Here is a 16,609-nt window from a genome sequence, read left to right on the forward strand (position 1 = left end):
CTTGACAAGCATGATTACAAAGTATGCGCAAGATGATGATTTTGCAAATGTAGTGGAAGAGTTAGAGAGTGGCAAAACCCATGAACCATTCTCACTAAAGGAGGGATTTCTATTGCATGGCTCCCGCTTATGCATTACACAAGATCTCCGATGAGAAAGTTATGTATGAATCCCATGCTCCTCCTTATGGAGGGCATCGTGAAATTCAAACTACAATTCAAGCAATAGAAAATTATTTCTATTGGCCCTCTATGAAGAAAGATATCCACGAGTATGTTTCTCAATGCCTGGTATGTCAAAAAGTTAAATATGATACAGGGAAGGCACCAGGATTATTGCAACCATTACCTATCCTTGATGCCCCTAAGCAAAGTATTTCCATGGATTTTATCTTTGGATTGCAAAAGCCTATCCATGGCAACATGGGAATATGGACTATAGTTGATCGCTTTAGCAGGCACATTTTATACCTATTAAAAAAGTAAAGCACATCATATGGCTACATTATTTATTTCCCAAATTTTCAAGTATCATGGACTACCAACCTCGATAGTTTTAGATAGAGATCCTTGTATAACAAGTCTCGTCAAGCAAGGATTGTTCGAGAATCTTGGTACAAGACTTAATTTCTTGTCGGCTTATCACCCACAAACGGATGGACAAAGTGAAATTGCCAATTCCATGATACTTGATTTGCTAAAAAGTTATGTTGGGGAAGTTGTAGAAAAGAATCAATGGGAGAAGTATCTACCATTGGTAGAGTAAGCCTATAATAATACAGTACATACTTCCATTGGTAAAGCATTGTTTGAGATAATAGAAGGGAGATCAAAGCCTCCTCTTATTTGGACAATGAAGCAAAATATATTTGCTGCAGAGATGAGTATGTGAGGGATATCAAAGAATCCTTCCAAAAGATCAAGGAAACTATTCAAGCTTCATAGAAAATGCAAAAACGGGCTGCGGATAAGCATAGAAGCCCACTAACATTTAAGGAGGATGATTGGGTCTTACTTAAATTCTCCAAGGCCCGACTAAGTCATACTACGGGCAAGGATTGGCAAGGTGAACAAACGGGCCATCAAAAGTTTTATACTAAATTGGCCAAGCGATATTATGGACCTTTCCAGATCCTTAAGAAGATCAATGAAACTGACTAAAGTTGGCAAGTCATTGGCATATACACAATGCCTTCCATGTGAGCCTTCTCAAGCCACTTAAGGGTTCGCCTCCTACGGAGCCAATACAAGAGGATCCTTCTCTATTCAACGAACAAGAGGAAACCCTGTAACCTGAGGCCATCCTCGAGCATGAAGATAATTTTTTGAGAAATGGTAAAGTTTTGTGAAGGTATCTCATAAAATTTAAAAATTATTTGCATGAAGATGCAAAATGGATCAGGAACCCCAACTCAAAGATTCCGTTGCTCTCTTACAAGAGTATCAATCTTTACATACATTGGATAAGGTATAAACGTATCAATGTTATTACAACTTAATGCAAATGTTTTCTTTTCTATCTTTTTCTGTTGTTGCATTAATGTTTAATTTTGATTGTGTACACAAATGTTTAAAGAATCAGCTTAGCAATGACTTCGTCATCTAAGCATCTACTAGACTTACTATCTAGTCTAGGAATGTGATCATCACTTAAATGTGCATGCGGAGTGACAAAGAGTAACTAAGTCTTAGCTTAGTGATGATTTCGTCACCTAAGCAGCTACTAGATTAGCCATCTAGTTCAGGAAAGTAAGATATACTCAAATGTGGATCTCAAGTATAAATGGGCTCTCGTTTCCCTAAAATGACAGCATAGTCGAGGATGACTATGGTTTTAAGAGAGAGGTAATGTCATCAAAATTGAATTTTGATGAATATCTTAGCTTTTAAATGACTCTCTCTCTAGAATTGATCACTCTAGAGAGAGAAACACTAGAAAAGCTCATGGTGGATACGACTGCAAATAGGTGCATGCGGGCAATGTGAAGTGCCTGGGGATAAATGCAAGTTGTATTTAACCAAGACTTCTACATGCTTTTTAGAAGTCAAAACGGGTTAGAAATGACCTCGAAACGGACAATTTATGGTTGCTGGGGCGAGAACAAGGGCTAAAACCATGGGCAGATGGGTTGGGGGGACCACATTGTGGCCAGGCAGGCGGGATTAAGGTCTAACTTGTGCCTCAAGGCACCTTAACATGAGGCGCCACCATAAAGCAGGAGCCTTTCTTTTAGCCTGCACCTCACTTTTTGGTGCTAAAGTAGGAAAAAGGTCACCTTTTCCAACTCAAGTAGGAAAAAGGCTCCTAGCTTGGTGTGTGGGGCACCAATACATGCATGGGGGGGGGGGGGGGGGGGCTCTAGAGAAAGCTCTCACCATCCTCTATGCCTATATAAGCTTGGTTCATGCTCTCCCTTAAAGGGTTAGTGACTTCTCCTAGGTAGCCTCTTTCTTAGCTTAATTTACAATGCTTAAGCCGTAAGGGCTCATACGTTCATTGATTACGGATCTTTTCCTTTTCTCCATAGGTGCTCTTAATCCTTTGTGATAATTGAGGCCTTGAGAAGAGGAGAATGAAGCTTGCAACAAGTACCCAAGGAAGCAGCACGACAAGGGGTTATGGAGATCTTAGCCTCCATAGTCCCTATGGAGTATTAATTCAAGCAAAAGCCATCTCTCATTGATGTAAGCTTAAGATAACTTGATTAATACAAAGCCTTTCGAGGGGAAGCTGGCCTCATAAACGCGGCCCTCATTGTGGTGTCCTATGCAAGTTTCTATTCTTTGTGTTTGGTATGCATGTGTATGTATTAAAGGAGCAAGTGGCTAATCTCTTAAGCACCCATTGTATGCTTGATTCACATGTTACAATCAAGGCTAGATGGTTCAGTGAACACGCATATGCCATGAGTGGTCATCCACCAGCACAAGCACAGTGCCAACAAGACCACTACCTACATCATCTGTAACCAATGATTACTATAAGCTTCTTTATGGCAAATAGCATGTATTTACTCAAGCTTCTTTATGGCAAATAGCATGTATTTACTCAAGCTCTTTTAGTAACGATTTCCTTTTAATTTCCTCTCTTAGTAGTGATAGCATGTGAAGGAATAGCATAGTAGCTAATGCACTCATTTAATTACTCGCATACATAAACAACAACTCGCTTGTGCATTCATTTAGCTACTCACACACACATCAACTAACTTATGCATTCAATTAGCTACAACAACTAACTTATGCATTCATTTAGCTACTCACACACACATTCAAGTAGCATATGCAAAGCAAACATAACAAAACAAGAACCTAACACAATCACACAAGATTGAGGGCCGGATTTCTTGAGGCCCGACCCCCCCTCGAAAGGCTTTGTATTAATCTTTTGCTCTTAAACTCTTTACATAAAGAGAGAAGCTTGAATTAATACATCTCTTGGACCATGGAGGCTAGGATCTCCATAACCCATGAGCATACAGGCTTGCTTAAGACCTTGAGCTACGTTGTCCTCTTCTCAAAGCCTCAATGGCTATTTAAGCCAAGAGTACTTGCGGAGAAAAGGAGAGTCTTGAAGAAGATTTGGGTGGGAGCGTGAGCTGGAAGTGCTCCATAGCCTATGCACTTATCTACCAAGGGTAGTACATTAACATAAGCATCTAGCTAGCATATGAGTGCTTAAGCTTGAAGAGCTTTCACTTGTGCTTTTCCACACTCTAATTACCCTCATAATGAGCAAGATAATCCACTTTTAAGAACTCGAGTTGATGAGGTGTAAAGTTGATGCCGTTTTTAGCATCCATGTGGCTTAGAGAGCGAGGTAGAGCATGGGTGACACATGGGGGAGGTTGGGCGCCTATTTCCACACCTTCTCATTGGTGGAAATGTGTCCTAATTGGACCAAATAAATCCCTCCTTCCCATTTTCATAATTCTTTGTCCATGCACCCACTCTGGATACCTCCCGTTTAGCCGTTTTTGGTCCTTCGAAAGCCCGTTTGCACTTGGTAAAATTCTGGTGAGATCCTAGGAAAATCTTCCATGCACTTTTGAAGTGAAATTCACCTTTTGGCACTTCTCTTACCTTGACTCCACTTTCATACATGCCTCTTTGTCCATCCATATATGCGCTTTCGTGTGCCTTTTCTCTCTCAGATGGCCACTTTCAGAGAGAGAAAATGCCTTGATAAAGCACAACATTCATCAAAATTTAATTTTGATGACATTACCTCTCCCTTGAGATCATAGTCATCCTCGACTATGCTTGTATCAAGTGAAAGGAAGCCCATCTATACTCCGGATCCACATTTGAGTATAACTCACTTTCCTAAACTAGATGGCTAGTCTAGCAGCAGCAGGTGCTTAGGAGACGAAGTCATCGCTAAGCTGAGACTTGGTTACTCTTTATCACTCCGCATGCACATTTGAGTAATAATGACATTCCTGGACTAGATAGTAAGTCTAGCAGGTGTTTAGGAGACGAAGTCTCGCTAAACAATTTCTTGGAATCATTGGTGTACACCTGTCAAACATTTTAATGCACATTTATAAAGAAAAGAATCTTTGCATTAAATCTTTGTACCTTTTTATACATCGATGTCTTGATTATCTTCCAAAGCATGAAGGAGCTTGTAGTCTTGCAATAGAGCAAGAGAATCCTTCAGTTGGGGTTCTTACATCCATTAGCATCTTCTAAAGAATCATTCTTAAACTTAATTAAATACTTACGCATTACCTTACCACTTTTGAGAATGTTGTCCTCATGCCTTAGGATGACCTCAGGTTATTTTAGGATCTTCTCTTGGTCCTCAATCTCAGGAGGATCCTCTTCTATAGGATCCTCTTCTATTGGTTCTATGTGGCTTTTAACGGCTTTAATAGACTCACATGGAAGGCATCATATATATGCCAATGCTCTTGTAGCTTGAGTCTAAAAGACGTTTCATTGATTCTCTCAAGAATCTAAAATGGACCATAATACCTCTTGGAGAGCTTAGGATAAATCTTTTGATGACCTGTGGGTCTTCCTTGCCTTTCCTTGCCTGTCTTTTTACATAAACGGACCTTGGGACCCATTCATCCTCTTTTAGCTCTAAAGGCCTTTGATGCTTATTCGCAGCTCATTTTTTTACTTTTCTTGTGACACTTGAATAGCTTCTTTTATCCTTTGAAAGCTGACTTCCTTGAAGAGAAATGTTTCTCCCATTGTTTTTTTTGCTCTCTCTCTCAAATATAGCTTTTGATAAGATCACGAATGATAGAGTTCACAATTTCTGATTGCCCATCCATTTGAGGATGATAGGCCGAGGAGAAATTGAGCTTAGTGCCCAAATTTTCAAATAGTCTTCTCAAAAGAGACTTGTCATCCTTGGGTCTCTATTGAAGACTATTGAACTTGGTATTCCATGGTATTGAAAACTTGGGATATGAATATGGTAGCCATGTGGTGTAACTTAATAGACTCTTTAACAGCAGGTATGAGCCTGTTTACTAAATCAGTCTACCATTGTCCATATGCCCATATTTCCATGTATGGACTTCGGTAATCCAAAGATGAAGTCCATTGAAATACTCTCCCATGATGGAGCTTCTAAAATTGGCAAAATGATTGTAACAATCCAGGGGCTCTTCCTCTATCATTTTTTATCTTTTGACATATGATGCATTGCTCTACATAATCATGGATGTCCTTGCACATGGAGGGCCAATAGAAATAGATTTCTATTGCTTGGGTAGTGGCTTGAATGCCACGATGCCCTACATATGGAGGAGCATGAGACTCATACATTACTTTCTCATGAAGTTCCTTGGTTACACATAATTATGAACCATGTAAAAGGAATCCTTCCTTTAATGAGAAAGATTCATGGATCTTTTCACTTTCTAGTTCTGCCATAATAGAGATATAGTCTTCATCTTGTGCGTACTTGTCAATCATGCTTGCAAAATCATGATGCTATGCAGACCACTTTTACTCTAGACCTTTGCGAGAGTGCATCCGCAACCACATTTTGCTTTCCAGAAACATGGGCTATGAAATTAAGAGAGAAAATTAGCCCATCTCATTTGCTTTGTCTGAAAGCTTGGTTTGTGTAAAGAAATACTTAATGCTTTGATGATCTGTATGCATTACGAAGGGTGTACCTAACAAGTAATGCTTCCAAGAATCCAGAGCTTGGTTAGCAGTTCTTTCTCATAGATTCCCAATACTTATTCTTGTAGGTTCAACCTTCTACTTTTATAAGCAATAGGATGTCCTTCTTAAGAAAGAACAGCCCAATGCTATCACCACAAGCATCACAATGAACTTCGAAAGGCTTATCAAAATCAAGGAGTATTAAGAGTGGTTTCATCGTCATAAGCCTTTCCTTAAGCTCTTTGAAGGCATTGTCTTCTCTTATGGTCCATTGAAATTTGACTTTTTTCTTTGCCAAATCATGGAGTGGACCCGCTATTATAGAGAACTTTGAAATAAAGCGTCTATAATAGGAACACATGCCAATAAAGCTTCTTACCTCATGGAGGTTCTTTGATTATGGCCACTCATTTATTACCTTAAGCTTCTCGGGATCCATTTGGATACCCTCCTTAGAGATAATGTGACCAAAATACTTGATCTCTTTAAGGAAGAATTCACTTTTCTTCCCATTAGCATAAAGCTTATTAGCATGCAATTCTTCAAAAATTGCCTTTAAGTGCTCTTTGCATTCTTTAATTGTCGAAGAACACTCCATTGTATGCCCTATGTTTCCTAAATAGTCTTTCCATTAACCTATTAAAGGTTGCTGGAACATTTGTAAGACCAAAGGGCATTACTGCAAACCAAACTGCGTATACGAAAAGCAGTCTTGTGGATGTCATGAAGTACTATCCTTATTTGATGATAGCCACTCTTAAGGTCTATCTTACAAAGTAAGATGAACCTTGTAGCTTATCAAAAATGTCTTCTATAATTGTGTTTTTGTTTAGTGCACGGTGGTCCACACACATGTGATAGGACCCATCTTTCTTTTGCACTAGTAACAGAAATGAGTAAAGATAAATTAGGTCATACCATACCTTTCTCAAGAAGCTCATTTACGTGAGAGAGTATCTCTTCTTGTTGAGCATGAGAAACAGGATATGGAGGATTATTAGGAGATATATTTCCTGGCACTAATTCAATCCTATGGTCATACTCTCCTCTTAAAGGAGGTAACTCACTAGGGATAGAGACTGAAAAAACAATCACTATATGCTTGAAGAAAGGACATATAGTGCATTTCCTCATTAAAGCTTATATTAGTATTATCTTCTTGAGAAAGTGTGTCTCATGAGAGTCTTTAACAAAAATCGTGTACACAAAAGGAGAAGACTTTATTGACTTTTGTATATCATCACTATATACAAGAAGTATGGTGCTTCCCTTCTTCTCAGTTCTAATACTAATAACTTTACCCTTATGAGATGAAAAGTGATATCCCTATTAAAACAAGTGAGTTGTATGGCCATACGATAAAGCCATGACTTCCCCCAGAATAACATCCTCATGCAAAAAAAAGAGATTCATAAAACTCTTCTTGATCAACATACTCTTGAACACGTATCTTAAGCTTCCCAATCAATGGCATGACAGGGACTTGTGGCCTTTTAAAGATTCCGTTAGCATCGAGTGCAGTCCCATTTCTTCAGTCTTGATGCCCAACTTTTGGGCTAACTCCATCGTGAAGCTTGAGGAGGACCCTTCTTGATAGCTTTTGTGGGACAAGCACGGTAAGAGTGCCCTTGTTCCCCACACTTGAAGCATCGGTTCTCCTTCTTATACCTTTCAAGCTCCTCGGGTGAGAGCTTGTTCTGCCCTTTGTACACCCCTCCCTCCTTCTTCTTTATATGGCCTTTAAAGTCTTGAGGAGGTCGCTCATTATGGAAAGTCTTTTCACCTTTCTCATATAACTTAATAATCATCTTGTTGAAAGGGAAAATCTTGCTACCCACCAATGAGTTATGGATGACTTCAGAGATAGTTATGCTGGCTTTTGTGCATGAACATATCCATGCACATTCTCATGGAGCCCAGCCAAAAATTATTGTTTTTGCTCCGACAAACTTATCTTCTTCAAGACAATAGCTTTGAGATGCAAATCCCAAAACTTTTTTTTTTGGAAAAACGATCCTTCTATTAGTTAATGAGAAAACGCCATAAGGCTACAAAGCTCACCTCACAAGGAGGGATAATGAACACAGTGAACACCGGAGCTCCACCCCCGTGGTGGCTGGCTGCTCTCTAGGGGGGGGCTACCTAGTAGTACATGCGGGAGGTGAGAAGAGCCAAACTGGAGGCCTGTAGTGCCAAGTGACATCCTCGCCCCTCCCGATGAGGAAAGGGCGAGGCTGCCAAGTGCGGAGGAACGCCTTGCGGCTATCTCTCATGCGATCCGAGTCGCCCTGAAGTTTCCCCCACCAGTGTGCAGTTTTTAAAGATGTCCACCCAGAGGGCCTGTATGACCTCCGCCAGTGGAGTCGCCTGGTGGTCTATGGCCTCCCTGCATCGGGCTCTCCATATGTGCCAAGCCGTCATGCTGCTGATCATCTCCCATCTGTGCTCGTCCCCCTCCTGGGAGACTGTCGAAGAGAAGTCTGGCGTCGGAACCAGCGCCATCGCCCTATTAGAGACCTGGATGGTCACACTGCCAGGGATGTCCTCGTATCCAAGGGCCGGGCCGCTGTCCGTGGCCCAAGCCACCGCACCCCACGTCACCATCATCTCACCTGGCGAGCCTGCAAAAACCATCCTGAGAGCGCGCTGCCAGATCTGCTGTGCCTATGGGCAATCCCATAAGCAGTGCCGCTGTGACTCTTGTGCATGGCCGCACCGAGGGCAGGACGCTGGGTGTCTGCCAAAAGCTAGCCAAGCCCCCACAGCCAGTCCTCTATGCGCTGTAAGCCAGAGAAAAAGCGTCACCTTCCGGGGCCGGAAGCTGGCCCAAAGGCGCTGCCAAAAGTCCCTAAGGAAGGAAGGGGAGAGCCCCTGTCGTCGTCGCCAATGCTCGGCTGCCGGCTGGGGTGCCCGCTATCTTGTGCCTCTGGATCCGCCGCCCCAGCCTCGCTGTGTACTGAAAAAAGGGGGTGCATGGGCTGGTAGGGGCCGAGTAGGGATCTCGCCAAAGCCACTCGCCTGGATCCCACTGAAGGCGAATAAGAGGCCTACTGTCGCAAGCCCATAATCTCCAAGAATAGTCCTCCCCTATCGAGGCCGGTGAGGGGTCTACATGCCACTGTCTCTGATGAAAGCCGACCACCCGCACCCTCTAAAAGATACAACCCTAGAACTCATCAAAATCTAGTCGGGTCCTCTGAAGCTGGCCTCCCTCTCCCACCTCGAAGGTGAGTGGGGCGACTCTCTCTGCTGAGCCGCAGACCGCTAGAAGGATCTCATGCCGAGTAAAGACGCCCATCCACTGTGGAGGTGAAGGGTCCTGTACTGGAGTCCGCCACTCCCGGGGGATGGCCGCCTCAATGTCCTGCCTCATCAACTCTCTGCCCCTCATCCCGCTGAGTCTCCTCTCCTGAACCTCTAGAGGCAGCTGCTGAAAACATATCCAGTCGTCTAGGGACTGGGCTGGGCCGGAGCTCAACGGGCCCCACGACACATGAGATCGCGATCCAACCATATGACCACTGGGAAGTCGGATCAAGGGGTTCCAGATCAATGGCTGCCTCTCAGGCGCTCCTCATCGGTGCCCGGGGGAGTCTGGAAGAGTGACGGCCTCAGATGCTCCCAGGCCCTCAGAAGGCTAGCTGCAAAACGCTCCTCGAAGCCAAGGCCCACTCCTCTGGATCGCTGCTCTGTAAAGATCCACCTGATGTCCAGGGGTCGCTAAGAGAAGGAGTGCGGCTGAGAATCCTGGAAACAAGAAACTCCTTCCACGGCTCAGCACCTGGTAGGAGGCCACGAACCACCAACTTGCCAAGCAAAGCTCGGCTCTGACAAATAGGATCAACTATGCCCAGGCCGCCTCTCTCCCTCGGCTGAGTGATCACAGCCCATGCCACCTTGGCCCTGGTGGGCCGCCCGTCGCCACCGGACCAAAGAAAGTTCCTGATGAGCCTCTGCACCTGGCCAATGCACGCCCGAGAGAAGGCCCAGCAAGAGGTGATGTACCACATGGTAGCAAGCAGAACCTGGTTGGCCACAACCACTCGGCCAGCCAGAGATAAACGAGCGGTACTCCAATACAGAAGCTTCTTCCAAATGCTCAGAAGAAGGGGGGCTCTTTGCTGCTCCAGAGATATGTCAATGCCCATATAACATCCCAAATAGCGCACTGTAGTGCCGGGGGGCAGCCACTGAAACCCATCAACTGGCCTCCAAGTCGGGGGGGCACAGAACTGACCCACAATCCACACGACTTATGCCAGTTGATCAAAGCGCCCGAAGCTCTGCAAAACCTGTCCATGGCTGAGGCGAAGCGGCGGAGGTTCTCCTCCCCTCCTTGAAGATAGACAGCAGTGTCATCTGCAAACTCCGAGTCTAGGAGCTCCTCCGAGGTGCGGATGGGGAGCTGAGGTCCCGCAAACCTGTATCCTGTGCCGTCAAGAAAGTGCTCATGGCCTCCGCCACAAAAAGAAAAAGAAAGGGCGCCAAGGGACACCCCTGCCGCACCGAGCGAGCGCGAGAGCTGGAACCTCTCTCCGCGCACGCCCTGTATCAGCACCTGGCTATGAGCCGATGTGTAGAGTGCAGAGACCCCACGGATCCACTGAGGGGGGAAGCCCATCCTCTCCATAGTGCCTTCCAAGAAGGCCCAGTCCACCCGATCATATGCCTTCTCGAAGTCAAGAAGGAGCACTGCCAGATCCTCCTGCCGAAATCTAGCCAAAGCCGTAGCCTCCCAGAAAGAGAAGATGTTATCCAGGATGCTCCTATCCTGGATGAAGCCTGTCTGCGTGGAGTGGATGATGTCCGGAAGGTGAGGCTGAAGCCGCCTGCTGATCGCCTTAGCTAGGACCTTGTAGGCCGTGCCTAGCAAGGTGATCGGTCTCCACTGTCTAATCTCCAGTCTGTCTCCTCCCTCTTTGGGGATCAGGTGAATCAACCCCTCTGCCATGCTGTCCGGCATGTCTCCCGACTCCATGATCTCCTGCCAATCTAAAACCCCTATGCAAGAGACCCCAGTACCTCTGGAAGAAAGCCACTAAGAGACCGTCCTCTCCTGGGCATTTGCCCCGAGGAAGTGCCTAAAGAGCCGCCTCCAGTTCCGTATCCGAGAAGGGGGAGAGAAGGGAGTGCTGCAAATGGGCCGGCACAACCGGTCTCGTGAAGCTCCAGACTGCCTCCCGAGCCTCTCTCACCCTGTCATCTGCTGGCTCAGCAGAGAGCAGATCCCTGTAAAAATCTGTGGCGATCGCCCGAACCCTGGGGGGATCCACCACTACCTGGCCATCAGCCTGCCGAAGACGCCTGAGACCCTCTCGTCTGAAGCGAGGCCCTGTCGCCTCAAAGAAATCTCAAGTCACTGAAGCCCGAGCATGGAATCGGAACTCCACCCTCCTCTCCTCGATGGATCTGATCTCTGTGCGAGCTGACTCCATCTGCTCTGAAATCCAAGGGCTCATAGGATCCCTCTCCTGAAGTCTCTGAAGGGAAGCTAGACTCCTCCGCAGGCTCCTCTCCTGCTCTCTGAAAGCCTCCAGACGGTCCAGGGCAGCCTGTCTGAGCATCCTACTGATCTCCTGCAAACCCCTATCAAGATCGCTGGCTGCCGATCCTCTCCTGAACTGAAGCTCCTGCCAGACCTGCTCAACTCTGGTCGCAATCTCGGGCTCCTCTATGAGACAATCTGGAATCCGGACGCTCTGGCCTCGCTCTCCTCTCGTAGGGTCCTCGATCTGGAGAAGCACTGGAAAGTGGTCTGAAAATGAGGAGCCTGCAAGTATACCCACAGTGCCACCTCTATCGCAAGCCCACTCATCAATGTAAAACCTGTCGATGCGGGAAAGGTTAACTCCTGTGGCCCGTCTATCCGAGCGCGAGAAAGATAAACTCCCCTGCAACCTGCCAAACTCCAAGAGAGTCCACGGATCGTGGCCTCTCACCTGCAGCACTAGTTCCTCCCAGGCAGCGAGCTCCGGCCCATGAATGGTCTCCTGGCTGCCCCCCATCCTGTCCTCTGCATCCTCTAGCATGTTGCAATCCCCCCCTAGGCACCAATGGTCTGCCATGGGGAGGGACTACCTAATGGTGCTCCAGAACTCAGCTCTCCCGGTCGCCCCATTAGGGGCGTAGAAGTTGAGGAAGCCAATGCGGTCTTCCCCAACCCGAAGGATGATCCACTGCACTCGACCCTGGACCAGAGTGCCAGAATCCACAACCTCGGATAGAAGCTGCTCGCTGACTGAGATGCATACTCCACCCTGGTTCCCCTGGGAGCCATATGCCGGTGACCAAAAAGTGACTCCTGCCTGGCAAGATCTTCTCGCAGGTGCGGGTACGCCCGGCAGAAAGGTGGTGCTCCTGGATGAAAAGGATATCTATGGGTCCTCCAACGAGAGCCCTCTGGATCTCCTGGTGAAGTCTGCCCCGACCAATGTAGCAGCGAGGTCTACCAAGACCCTGGATGTTCCATGAGAGGATCCTCATGGATGAGCTATGGCAAGTGAAGCAGCCGCCACTGGCTCACCCCTCTCAGCCGGCCCGGATGAGCTGCCCTCCACTTTGTGAGTCTTGGGCGCCGGCTTGGAGGGAGAATAGTCACTGTCTGTCCGGGTGCGGAGTCTCTCCAAAAAGAGGGAGACCTGTCTCTGTCTCCAGTCCCACTCCACCTTCGCCCTGTCCAGGGCATAGGCGTGAGACCAATCCTCTGCATATATGTATCTAAAGGTAGGCTGCATCCTCGAGGCGGCGTGGAGGAGAATCAGTAGCACCGCCTCAACTGAGGTGTGGACCGAATCCGCCCCGCCAATCTCCTATACCAAACAAGCTCATGCGGGCTGAGTGTAATCGGGTCTGCAATAGGTCCGTGAGCCCCAAGTCACTGAAGTGGTGAGAAAACTCCAGTATCTGATCACGCAAAACTTCCTCTACAGAGTTGCAATCCCATGCTGTGTCTGGGGCAACACTGAGAGGAAAGGAGAAGGCCACCGTGCTGCTCACCACTGAAGGAGAACGAGAGGGATGGCACACCACGCAAACTCGCAAGGGCGCGACCAGTGTCTCGAATGGGCCAGCATCCAGCTGGAGACACCTGAAAAACAGTAATCCACTGGGAGCCCCATCACTCGCGGGGGCCCCCCAGGGGAGGCTGGAGAGAACTCTGTGGCGGGCAAAGCTAGGATCGCCATCTCCACCGGCCCGGAGTGGCGTTGGAACAGCCGCTGAACTGAACTCTGGCCTACCCAACTGCGCTGCCCCGGGGCAGTGGGTGGTCTGGAGGAGTATCCTGGAGAGGCCGAGGGAGGGATGGTGGCTCGCATAGAGGAGGGGGGAAGAGCGAGGAGAGGATGGAGAGGCATCTGCTAGAGGAGAGGTGTCAGGGGGGGCCGCAGGGGGAGGCGGGAGGGGGGGGCTGTGGGGGGGGAGAGGGGGGGTGGAAGGAGTGCTCTCCGAGTGAGGGGAAGAGGGGCCGGGGGTCGCAGAGTGCGGCCCGGGATCCTCAGGAATCTGCTCCATGGAGGGGGCGGGGCCCCCCACGGGGGGAGACGGGAGCGGGGTCTCCACGTGGGGGGCTCCACCGACGGCCTCAACGGGCACTGAGACTGAATCCTCGTCCATCGGAGTGGAACCTGCTGGCCGCCTATACCTGACTGGAGCATAAGTGCGGGTAGGTGCCTGGATGCCAGCCGGAGTCGCCTGTCCGCCAGCTTGTGCTGCCTGCTGGCGTCTGCGACGGTCCCTGCGGGCCGGGCGTTTCCGCCGGCGAACCTCCTGCCATCCGCCAGCCTCCTGGGTCTGCGCGGCATCCTCCGCCGGGGCCTGCTCGTCAGATGATGGCACCTGCTGAGACGAGCCAGGGATGTCCGGTCTCTGAGGTGGATGGCCACCCCTCGGGCCTCCTGAAGGGGGTCCAGAGGCGATAGAGCATGAAGGATGAACCCCCTTGCGGGGACAGGCGCGTGCGAGGTGGCCCATCTCCCGACAAATGTAGCACTGGCCAGGGAGGCCCGAATACTCCACACGCTGTATCAGATGTCCTCCAGAAAGACAAGGGAGGAGGATCGTCTTCGGGAGGGACTCCGGTGACGGAACCACAACACGAATGGCCGGGAGTCCTGCTGCCCGAGCTATCACTGAAGCCACTGTCTGAGGCGTCTCCACCACCTGCCCAAATGCCTTGCCAATGGATGACAAGAGGGGCAAGTACTCCCTGCGGAGTCCAAGAAAACAGATAGTGATGGGGAAACCTGTCGCACCTGCTAGCGGGTCAGAAGCGGGGTCAAAACCGTGAGTCCATCGCGCTAGGAACGCCCGAGATGAGCGGAGGGCAATGGGGCTCCGAGCCAGCACCGTCTGAGCTGCCTGGGGGGACTCGAAATCCACCTGGTAGTAGCCACGTCCCAAAAAATCGACGCTGACGATCTTGGCAGGCACGCCAACGAGGCTGCCTTGCAGAAGGTCGCGAAGCTCTCTCCGCATCGGACGGCTACCCACTATCTTGCAGACCAAGGAGGAGGCCTCAAGAGCAGATACTGTGGAAACAAACAACTGATGATCTGCATCTGTGAACTCCAGACGGAGACCGGAATCAGCAGGGGTAGTCGGAGCGGCTTCCATGGAGTCCTCCAGAGGGAAAAGGCCGGAGACCAGGGTCACGAACGGGAGGGACACAGCCCTACGAGGAAACGGAGAGGCGGAAGGAGAGAGGATAGCGGGGGCGGAGCGGGGGGGAGGGGGGAGCTGAGGCGGGGGAGCTAGCGGTGGGAGGAGGGGCGAGACGGAGGGGGAGGTGACGGAGAAGGCGGGGGGAAGAGCCACGAAGCGGAGGAGAAGGCGGGGGGAAGATCCGCGAAGCGGAGGAGAAGGCGGGGGGGAGAGATGGCGGGGGAGAGATGGCGGGGGAGGAAGCGAGGAAGCGAGGAAGGAGGCGGGGGAGAGAGGCGGAGGAGATGGTGGGGGACAGGCGGGGGGGGAGAGGGGGGCGCGTGACGGCGAGAAGCAGCAGGAGGAAGGTAGACGGGAGGGGGATGAGGAGGAGCTCGCAGGAGCAGATCGGCAGCTTCTGCAAATCCCAAAACTTGTCTATATAGTGCTGCATAGTCTCCTTTTTCGAGCTTAAGAGCATGCCATGATGTTAACACATCTTGTGCTTGGTCACTTAGGAATTGCTTCATAATAGCATTCCTACATTCTCGCCAAGTTTTGGGCCGCAAGCCTTGAGCTCAAAGACTCGCCCCCCATTGACAAGCGGACCTTTGCATATGCATGGCCACATGACATAGCTTGGACTGTTCGGTGAAGTACTCCCCACCAAAAGCCGCATCAAATTGTTGGATAAAGTTGAGTACTTTATCCGTATTGCCATATGTACCATCAAATGTGAGAAAAGTCACATTCTTTCCACCCTCCTTGAATGTTTGAAGCTTGGGAGTTCTCTTCGAAACATAATGGGTCCTTTTGCGCCTTCTTGGTATGCGAGTGCATGCGCTTGACCTCTCTTGTAGAGAACTCTCTTCATCACCTTTTGAGAGTGAAAGGCTTGATGGAGGTGAAGGAGACCTTCTCCTTCTTTTATGAAAATGGCTACTTTTACTTCTTCGACTTTTAGATGAGGAGGACTCATCACTTGAGGAAGATCTTTGCCGTCTACAATGGGAACGTCGTTCCTGAGGAGCACTTGATAGACATCGCCCCTTCCGTTCCACAGACATTCTTACATGCTCACTCCCTTGTGGAGAATTAGCTTCTCGTGGAGGAGACTTTGTTGTAAGAACCATGCCATGAGCAAACATTAAAGCTTGAACCGTGGGCCTAAAAAAGGGATCATGTTATGCATCATGCAAGCTTTGTACTAAATTTCTTAAGGCATGGGTTCCTTGTGTTGAAGCTTCATCTTCCTTAAAATTTACTTGATGCCAACTTTGCTCATTGTGTGGAATGAAAGACATGATTCCTTCACAAATTCACTACCTTTTTATGAGAGTGCTTGGATCGTAGCTTAATTAGAAATGCCAATTTCAATTAAGCTATACCTACAATGCTCTGATACCAATGTAACCAATGATTACTAAGCTTCTTTATGAAAAATAACATGTTTTTACTCAAGCTCTTTCAGTAAAGATTTCCTTTTAATTTCCTCTCTTAGTAGTGATAGCATGTGAAGGAATAGCATAGTAGCTAATGCACTCATTTAATTACTCGCATACATAAACAACAACTCGCTTGTGCATTCATTTAGCTACTCACACACACATCAACTAACTTGTGCATTCAATTAGCTACAACAACTAACTTATGCAGCATTCATTTAGCTACAACAACTAACTTATCCATTCATTTAGCTACTCACACACATTCAAGTAGCATATGCAAAGCAAACATAACAAAACAAGAACCTAATGTGGAGCGCTGCGGATGCGTGTGTAGGAGCTGCGAATAGGCTACGGGAGCACACACAGATGAAGCAAGAGCTGTAGCAC

This window comes from Cibotium barometz, chromosome 15 (assembly GCF_041138505.1).
Source record: "Cibotium barometz isolate CiBa-2024 chromosome 15, ASM4113850v1, whole genome shotgun sequence".
Classification (NCBI taxonomy): Eukaryota; Viridiplantae; Streptophyta; class Polypodiopsida; order Cyatheales; family Cibotiaceae; genus Cibotium; species Cibotium barometz.